This window comes from Macrobrachium rosenbergii, chromosome 41 (assembly GCF_040412425.1).
Source record: "Macrobrachium rosenbergii isolate ZJJX-2024 chromosome 41, ASM4041242v1, whole genome shotgun sequence".
NCBI lineage: Eukaryota > Metazoa > Arthropoda > Malacostraca > Decapoda > Palaemonidae > Macrobrachium > Macrobrachium rosenbergii.
This window is the reverse complement of record NC_089781.1, coordinates 57,921,138-57,931,689: the sequence shown is the minus strand read 5'-3', so window position 1 is coordinate 57,931,689 and position 10,552 is coordinate 57,921,138.

Sequence of the window (10,552 nt, the reverse complement as noted above, 5' to 3'; positions counted from 1 at the left end):
TTATGTATACACTCATCATATACGTTAAGAGAGAGAATAAATAACAGCTTCTGAAGAACAAAAGACGAGTCCGACGACTCATGAAGAATCATTAAAAGCGCCGAAGAAATGATATCAAGTCACAGGAAAGGGAAAACCTGTGTTGACGAAGCTCTTGAATACCACCGAGTTTGGGTAACTGGAATGTCCCTCTTCTCAAATTCTGGCAACACTCGCTTTAGACCCAATTAAATGGAATCTAATCCGATAAGATTGAGAAGGGACCTTTGGCCCTCAGGGAACCCGAGTGGGTGGGAATGTGGAGCGCAGATACGAATCCCATTCTTCCAGTAAAAACGTCCTTTATCCTTTATCGCCTTCCAGATGAAGACCATCTCTTAAAGAGCCCCACGCAAAGATTGGAAAGGGATATATAATGGGACCATTCATTACCTGCCTAGCTGCATACCATTCCTCATGCTAGTGTTAAAATGATTAATATCTAATTGAATTTCATAAAAAAAGTAAACCACTAGATAACCGTCCAAAATAATGTCTCTACCGTATTTCTAGTTTTCTTGGAGTTTTATCTTGGCTACAACTAAAAGTGGAATAGATTGCCCAGTAAAGTTGTATGATCATCTAATCTCCAAATACTTAAGCGAGGAGCAAATCATTCCTGCTCTCTGCTGACGTCTGCTGTATATCGGCTGTCTCTGTTCCGTTTTCTATTTTCCCGTATTCATTTATTGATCCCCTTTTCCTATAACTTCGAGTTCGTTATCAGCCTAGTTTTGAAAAAGCAATGCAAAATATAGAACTAACAAAGTTTTTTATTTAACAATCTTTAAAGAAAAATCCAGTCTTTCTTATTATATTTACTAAGAAACTACATTTCGTTTGACTATTTACAATACAGGAATGAGTTAAAACGCTCAGAATCAAATCTTGGAGATTTAAACAATTTGCAAACATTGCAAATATTCTCTTGTGTTCGGATGTTACAAAATCGTGAGAAGCCTTGACCATCCGTGGTGGAAAGGGTTTATGGCTTATCAGTAACAGATACAATTATTAAACACCCATCGGAGATAGGGCAACGTGTAAGCTATGTCTCTCTTTGTTATGATTGAAGAAAGATTTAAGACTGTAACCTCTAGAAAAAAATGGTTACTGTGAAAGTCATGTTATCTAATTTAGCCATCAAATGGCTTCCTTTTTCCATTACATTTTCCATTTAGAAGGATAAGTTTGACAGCTGTCGTTAAAAGCGCTAATCAAGTTTCAGCTCAGGGTAGAGTAGCCAGAGTATAGTCTTCTAACCCTGAATGAACCGTCATGCCATTTCATCAATGGTTCAGGTTGAATGCAAAGCTTAACTCCTGTTCCCAACCCAGTTCAAAATGGTTACCTGGTCCTCTTCCTCTCCCTGTAAACGCACAGAACTTTCCGTAGAATTTCTGGTGGTACTGAACACAAATTCCGATACGCATTTCACTCTGCTCACTCGTTCCCTTATTGAGCCAATCGCTATACTGTACACTGGGCACAGCGAACCAGTAGCGAGACAAATTAACAGAAAGACTCAACTTCATGGGATAGGGCCCCTCTTTTCGACGGGTATTTAACGACTTATGAATTCGGGAAAAATTTTTCGAAAATTAAATTAGTTTTTATTATATATAAGAAAATAAAAGAATTATTGAGACACCTCGCCCTTCCATTTGAGGATTCGAGCCAAGACCTAAGCCACGACGACTGACAGTCCATCACAACTCGGGCAGACATAATTTATATCCGTTGAACTCAGATATACCTCAGTAGAGCTGGTAACTTAAACCCATATGCGCTAGTGTGTCACTGCTTTTACGTTCATTACTTTTTAGACTGAAATAAAATTGCATATTTTACTAAGCACTTTTACTCCTCTCTCTCTCTCTCTCTCTCTCTCTATAAATATTCATATATATATATATATATCTCTATATATATATATATATATATATATATATATATATATATATATATATATATATATATATATATATATATATATATATATATATATATATATATATATATATATATATATATATATACATATATATATATATATATATATATATATATATATATATATATATATATATATATATATATATATATATATATATATATATATATTATATATATATATACACATATATATATATATATATATATATATATATATATATATATATATATATATATATATATATATATATATATATATATATATATATATATATATATATACATACATATATATAATCTTTTTCTTAGCCATAGTGACTCATTAACTCTTGACTTCGTTGCACTATTTTGAAAAGACTGGCACTGCAGACCGAGCAGAAAATAATCTAGGAAATTGTCATCTTTCTGCAACAGGGTTCAAACAGGTATTATGGTACTTTAGCGGTTATTACTTTTCGTGCAGAAATAATTTTTAAACTCTACTAATAGCTATTACCAGATACAGAGTATTCTTGCTGGGACATTTTTACTTTGGCTCGATTCCCGTTTGAATAAAATTTATGGTGATAAACGTATCCGAAAATTAGCATGAACTCGAAAAGTTAAGAGGTTACTGTTGCCTTTAACAATACAAACATAAATACAAACATAACAATACACACATAAACACCCCACAGTGTTGTGTGTGTGTGTGTGTGTGTGTGTGTGTGTGTGTGTGTGGTGTGTGTGTGTGTGTCTCTTTAAAATGCATTATGATTACCCGTTGCTCTTTTAATGTGATGATCAAAATTTGCTTTGGAACATTAGCGAGCCCGTCATGCATCCTGATTATTGGAGTAATACAAACAATATATGCAGTATCGTTTGCGATGTTTGGTTAATGCAGTTTTGTTGTATTAATCATATTCATTACCAGGGTCCTTTTGAGTTGTCCCATCTTTTTTTTTTTTTTTTTATCTGCGTTTAAAAGGGTGCATCAGATTTTTGTGAGAACAGTCTGAATTAGGTAAGAAATAATCTCTCTCTCTCTCTCTCTCTCTCTCTCTCTCTCTCTCTCTCTCTCTCTCTCTCTCTCTCTCTCTCTCTCTCTCTCTCCTGCACGACTGTATAAGATTTCCTTGGACATTTCATTTCATTTGTTATATTACTGCTATTTTTTTTTCAAAATCTTGTCTCACGACCTTCCTTTGAAATAATTGGCTTACTTATGTCATAGTCTCCACAAATAATGCTAATTTCCAAGCCATTCATTTTTGGTACATACTTATTCTGTTCATCCTTATCAGCTAAATTATACCTACATTACCAGTGAAATGATGAGTGAATTTAAAGCAATTTGTAATCTTAAGTTCGATAACTTTATACCCCTACTGGATATTAAACAATTGTCTTTTCTTTCCAGATATTGACTATTTTAGGTAATGCCTATAGTTTGAAAACCTTTCACAATTTAACATCAGGTATTTGTTGAGGAATATGCGCATGCTTATCTGCAATATGTAGCTACCGACTAATATTAATTACAGAAACATATGTATTTTCTTTTTGCCTCATTGTGGTAGCAAAAATATTGATTTTTTTCTACTTGTGATCCGTCAGCTAATTCAACAAGCTAACAATATTGCGGTATTAATGTATCTAATCTCCCTTTTCAAAAAAGTCTGTATCTTCAAATTCGGATTCTGGTGCTGGTTCTCAGTCGCCTCAGTGTGTGGATGGCATAGATGCGAATTTCTGGCTTTCGGTTACAGAATCTCGTGTATGTGAAGCACTGAAGAGAAAATGTCTCACCAGGCTATCATAACATGGTAGCCTAAAAATATAAGTCAGGATTTAGATTAGAAGCATAGCAGAACCCTTCACAAAAAATAATACTCACAGTTATAACTTCCTACCATCTTAAAAAAAGTAAATATCATACCATACCGTACTGGCTTCTCATACATACTTGGTGGCTCTTTTTGGTCAAGAAGGCTTACACGTCAGTTTTTGAAGGCAGGCCTCAATTCAGTTCGTTCGTTCACTCGCCCCCCAACCAACATCCACAGGTAAACACACATTTTCATCTTCCAGTGACCAGCTAGAGGAATTTAATGTCATATAGATTACTGGATGTGGCGTCTTCTCTCTAAATACAACAATGAGGTTTTTCAGAAGCTGCTTGTTCAAGGATAAAAACAATTATTGTTACATCCACCTGCAAATACCGAAATCTTCCTCATCATTAACAGCTTCAAGTACCAAAACACATTGCCCAATAACAGGATGTTTCCCCCTCCCCATTATCGATACAATTCACTTCCATTTCCCTTGTTTGCAACTGTTTACTGTGAACATATTTCACCTGGGTCTCCCTCAAGACTTCTTCACCTCCAACACTCCCGATTTCCTGGAATCACTGAAAGCGTCAAGGTCGGCAAGTCACTGAGTTGAAAGAGGCTAGAGAGCCACCAAGGGTTAACAGTGGGGTTGCAAGTGAGATACTGTAGTATATTGCTGAAATTGGAATTAAACTGAAGAAGGTAAATGTGACAGAGAGCACTGTAACAAACCTAGGAGCATAACCTTACTTCATACACGAGTAGAAGTATATGCTGCCCTAAAATGGAGAACTGCAGTATCTGCAAAATTTTCGAAATTGAGATATGCCATCTATTAGGCTCATGAAACACTAATACACAAGTTACTGCAGTTTCAGAATAATTCTTCAATGTTTTCTATGAGTATTTAGGGGGTCCCATTTGCAGTATGTGCAAAATCGGTAGTAAGACAAGGGAGAGTCTACCATTTTTCTCAGTTTTGTATTTTTGCAGATACTGCAGTCTTCAATTTTAGGGCACTATGGTACCTTTTTTATTAAGAAATTCAAAAACAGCACAGAAGAATTTATAGCCGAAGATAGAATGGGTACTTAGCAAAGTTAGATGTTTCATAACAACAAGCTTGTGACGTAACTGAGATGAGACAATTTAGAGATTATTAAGGATGTATGGTATAGAAGAAAAGTTACTGGAAACGAATGATTTTCTATTATGGAATCAAAGCGTGTGTTAAAATATCTAGATAGATAGGAGAGTTACTGATTTATTATAAAAGTGAGTCTTATACAAAGTTGTGTTAATTCCCACGAATGTTCTATGTCGTTATTGACAGAGTGACATGAGCAGTTAGAGATGGAATATTAGATGGATGTGCAAAGCTGTTTTATAAGGAAATATTTTATAAGGAAATAAATTAAATATAGAATGTGCAACGGATGATATTTACAGATGATACTCTACTGATTAGGGCTACTGCGGTGAGACTGAAAAACCTAATGAGAGTTTGAAAGCTTTTATAAGATGAGAAATTTATGAGCAAATATACTGGATGATGGCAAGATGAGAGACGAGGTGTAACAAAACAGGTGAAGCAAGGAACTTATCAAAGGTTGTGCAAAAGACTGAAAAATGGCTTGGACTTTAGTGGAGGTGAAGATGGGAATGTATGAAGGGGTTGCTTAGCTAAATTTCCTTTATAGAAGTATAATGTGTGTGATGAATGTAAAAGAAATATTGACGCTATTAAGAAGTATTGTTTGTGCAGTATGTTTCGCGTGAGAAGGTTTAAAAACATGGTGAGATATAGAAGTGGTAAACAGGTTTACATAGGTGAAGAACGGATCAGAGTGTTACGAAGTGGTCTGGTCATGCAGGGATAATGGGGGGCCAAAGGGTTAAAGAATTAGTAAGAGGAGAAAGAGATGAAGACAAACAAAAAAATACTGGGTGGAATGGGAGAAAGGGATACTGAGCAACGACCTACATAACCAGAAAGCGGAGGAATACATGCACAACAGAGGTGGAAGGAGTAATGGTTTTAGAATAGGTCGATACACTGCTGGTGACCCGTGTAGGTTTATGAAGAAGAAAACGCTGTGGAAGTAAACTGCTTAGGGGTTCATCTATGATTGGCAATTAAAGTACGAATGTGGCAGTGACCGTTGTGTGTGCGTTTTGTGTGTTTAGGATATTCTTTTCAAATCAAAACATTTCCATCACATTGAAAAGAAGATATAGTTGGCTGCTGATAGGATTACAATGTGTGTAACACTAAAGATGATAAGAAAGCCGACGGTCCGGGAGAAACACATAAACGAGCTTGTTTGCGAAAATTTCTTTGTCCGGATTTTTTTTTATTCCAAGCATAATCGAAAAAACAAAAAATCTTCCAGGTGAAATGCTTATTACAATGGTTTTGCTCAATGTAAAGGCCCAAACCAATGACAGTAGTTTTTTTTTTTATTATTTTAAAGATGTTTAACAATTAATGATGCTATTGCATTTCTAACTACGCATATTATAATGTTAAATATAGTTGATGATAAGTTCAAAATGGGGAAGCGAATTGCAGTCATACTTTTAGTTATGAAGAAAAATCTAAAAAGACTTTAACAGAGAGAGAGAGAGAGAGAGAGAGAGAGAGAGAGAGAGAGAGAGAGAGAGAGAGAGAGTCTGGTCAATATGAAATATCCGTTGAAATGCAGTAAAAAAAAAAAAATAAATGGAAAAATAGGAAAAAACTACCCGGTAAATTAAAGACGGTCAATTCGACAGAGAAAAAGTAAATTGATTCCTGAATGTAGGAGATAAGACAAGGCGAAAGAGAGAAAAAAACTGACAACCGATTTGTATCGCCCTGGAATCAAAGGTCATTTAAGAGGAAACGAGATCCTGTGTTGGTATGGAAACTGTATCTGAATCGCCGTTAGACTCTTTCTTAAGATGTTTTTGTTCCCAACCGAGATGGGTGGTTTTTGTGCGTTACTTTTTCGAATGATGAATATATGAAGGCTTCCTGTTAGAGGGACAATAAATCACATTTATAATCAAAGTTTCCTACTGCGAATGACGTGTTATATGACAAGTTTGTCAGTCAACTACCGCATGAAAAAATTAGGTCAAAAACGGAAATAAATGACAAAAAGTGAGCAGCTTATAAATAAAATTATTAGCTTGTAATCGATATTATAAATAAGTATAGAGAAATGAGTGGTTGTTATCAACAAGTAAGGATTTGTTTTTTTTTACTGAAAGCCTTTTTAACTCTTGCTGCCTTTCTGTAAAGGGTGATATTTACTATATTTACATAGCAGTACAAGTTGTTGAAACGCCTCAGGAACCAGTAGTGGCAGTGGCAACGGCAGTAAAAACCAGTGAACGCAACAGCAAAGGCGAAATCAGTATATCAGGAAATGAACTAAACATCGGTCAGATGCAATGTTTTTTTTTTTTTTCAGATAGTTACTTCAAAGGTAATCACAAAAGTGCTGTCAACTCCCAATTTATTCAAAACCGTTTTTTTTTATATCTCTCTCAACCTTAGTCGAAAATCTAGGGAGTCGATTAAGAAGGAAATATGGCGGATTTAACTTAATTCCATGAGAATATCTGTAACAGTTTTCAGGAGCATCTTCTCAGATCACCACACTTTCAAGAAAACCAGTACAAATTGATTGAACGCCTAAATTGATTTGTGAGTGTTTATCTCTTGATAACATTTTCAAGATAGTAAAAAAACATATGAAATATCTTGACAAACTTATACGAAAAGGGCACCGTAAGCTGCTAGCAACTTTAGATGGTAACCTACATGTCAGGAAAAACTGCGAATTGAACTTGTCAGACATCCAGGTTAGGTAATTAAAGTAAATATTCTTACTTTCTTACCAGCAACTTTTGAAAACCTATATCTTATTATTTGCAACTATATATATATATATATATATATATATATATATATATATATATATATATATATATATATATATATATATATATATATACACACACACACACACACACACACACACACACACACACATATATATATATATATATATATATATATATATATATATATATATATATATATATATCTCAACATTGTCTCTCTGTCATATGCTTTTACTAAGGCCACATGTCACATGCAGTGTTATTTTTACTTCCAAACTTCTGTCATAACCGTTTTATAATTAACTCATTCCATACAGATACTGTATTGGCTAAGCGCTTAATATTGTTCTCTTATCAGTCCTTCTTCCGTGGCTATTTTTTCTCGAGTTATAGCACAGCATTTGCCCAAATTCGCACATCATCAAGATCAGGCATCACCTTCCCCACGACATTGCAGGTTCGTTCTATATATATATATATATATATATATATATATATATATATATATATATATATATATATATATATATATATATATATATATATATATATATATATATATATATATATATATATATATATATATATATATATATATATATATATATATATATATATATATATATATATATATATATATATATATATATATATATATTTACATATATTTATACACACACACATATATATATATATATATATATATATATATATATATATATATATATATATATATATATATATATATATATATATATATATATATATATATATATATATATATATATATATATATATATATATATATATATATATATATATATATATATATATATATATATATATATATATATATTTTATATGCAATGCTAAGGGTGTAAAGCTAGAATGCCTTGGATGTAATTTTTTTCTAAAAATTTTTCCATAGGCGTCTAAGTCTTCGTATTAGATTTTATCATTCTCAGTTAAGTTGGTAGTATGAAGTTATTTGTAATTACTTTGGGTCTCCCTGTTTCTCAACAATCTGTGATGTCTCGACTTCATAATCACATCGTATGTTATTACTCTATCCATGATTCTTCGTCATTTGCTCTTCTGACGGCTTATTATCTTTTTCTTCTGCTTCTTGTCATATCTGCTCTAAACAGTTACATGATTGGATGATTAATTTCATTAGGCTAAATTCCATATCATTTTCTTCTTCCATATTCGCTCAATTGATTCTTAAAAATCATTTTACCACTTAGGAAAACAAGCAAGTAAAATTGATGCGGTAAAACTGATATCACTCATACAAATGAAACAGTAGAGGGAATGAATTTTTGCAATTCTTATATTTTAGCTTATATGATTTTCACTGCAAATAATACTTACAGCAATGTAAAGAACTGACTTATATCCTTCGGGAAATTATGGGAAACCGTACGGCAATAAAGGCATTAAGCTTGTTGTCTCGGGTGAATTCTGTTAGTTCACGGCTAGATATCTACTGAAAATTTTACAGGATCACTGCAAGCATATTTTTACATTTATAAAATTTAAAAGCTTATGTGCAGTGATCCTGTACGCAAGACTTACTTTCATTTGTATTTTCTGGTTGTGATGGTCCTCTCCCCATTATGAAAAGGAATATGATTTGCTTTTATTGCACACACAATAAAAGCAATAAAACAAGTTTAGGATTTTTTTAATTATCAGCAGCGTATTGGGTTATTGTTTACGATGTATTTGAAATCAGGAATAACGTTAACGTGGCATTGTGACGTTTTCCAAAGACCGGCGTCTGTCTACGATCTAACCGAAACGTGAACGACCTTTCGGTAAATAAATTTACTATTCCAGATTTGTACCAATGAAGCCAAGTTTTTGGCACATTAAGCACAGCAACGGCAAAACGAAGGGTGTACAATAACTATCTCCAGGATGAGTAGATCTATGGTCCCGGTACTGCCGACCCGTGCATTGGAAAACAATATCATTCCATAAAAGAAAGACTGGGTTTCCCCCCAAGACGTAATTGGAGTATATGAATTGCTTATAGGGATGATGTTGAAGGAGGTACTATTATTATGATTACTTCTGTTATTAATGAGCTAATATTCATATACTAAATTGATGAAAAATCATATTGTTTTTCATGTTACAAACCAACAATACATGAATTTCTGTTAAGGTTGCTGACAGTTCTGTAGAATCTTATATTCCGGAAGTAGAAATTACCTTGTGCAAACATTTATTAATAATGGCTACCAGCTACACTGAAGAACGCTGAAAATGATTGTGAATGAAGTAAAGAAAACTTCGAGGTTAGAGGCAGAGATCATAACAGTTCTGATGGTATGTTCCCAAACATAGAGAAAGACATAATTCAAAGTAATATCATCCAGCTCGTAATAAAAGAATACCTTTTTAAAAATAATATCCTCCCTGATGTATCGTAATTTCCGGCTGAACAACAAATGAGGTTATATATTTACTGAACACTGTGTATATTCACCTGTTATCTTGAGTGTTATTTCATTTGATTTACTGTTCCTCTATATCGAACACTACATTCCTCTCGCTTGTTTGTTTCATCCCGAAAAGGAGTCTTCATACTAAAACGAAAATAAAACGGAAACTAATCGATGTTCCGGAGAAAAGAATAGTCAAGACCACAAGTATTCATATCGGACTATAAAAGAGACGAGCAATACCGAGGGTTATATATATATATATATATATATATATATATATATATATATATATATATATATATATATATATATATATATATATACAGTATATATATTATATTCCTGGATGGGACGAGTCTACCGTCACACCAGCACCCGATCATCCTA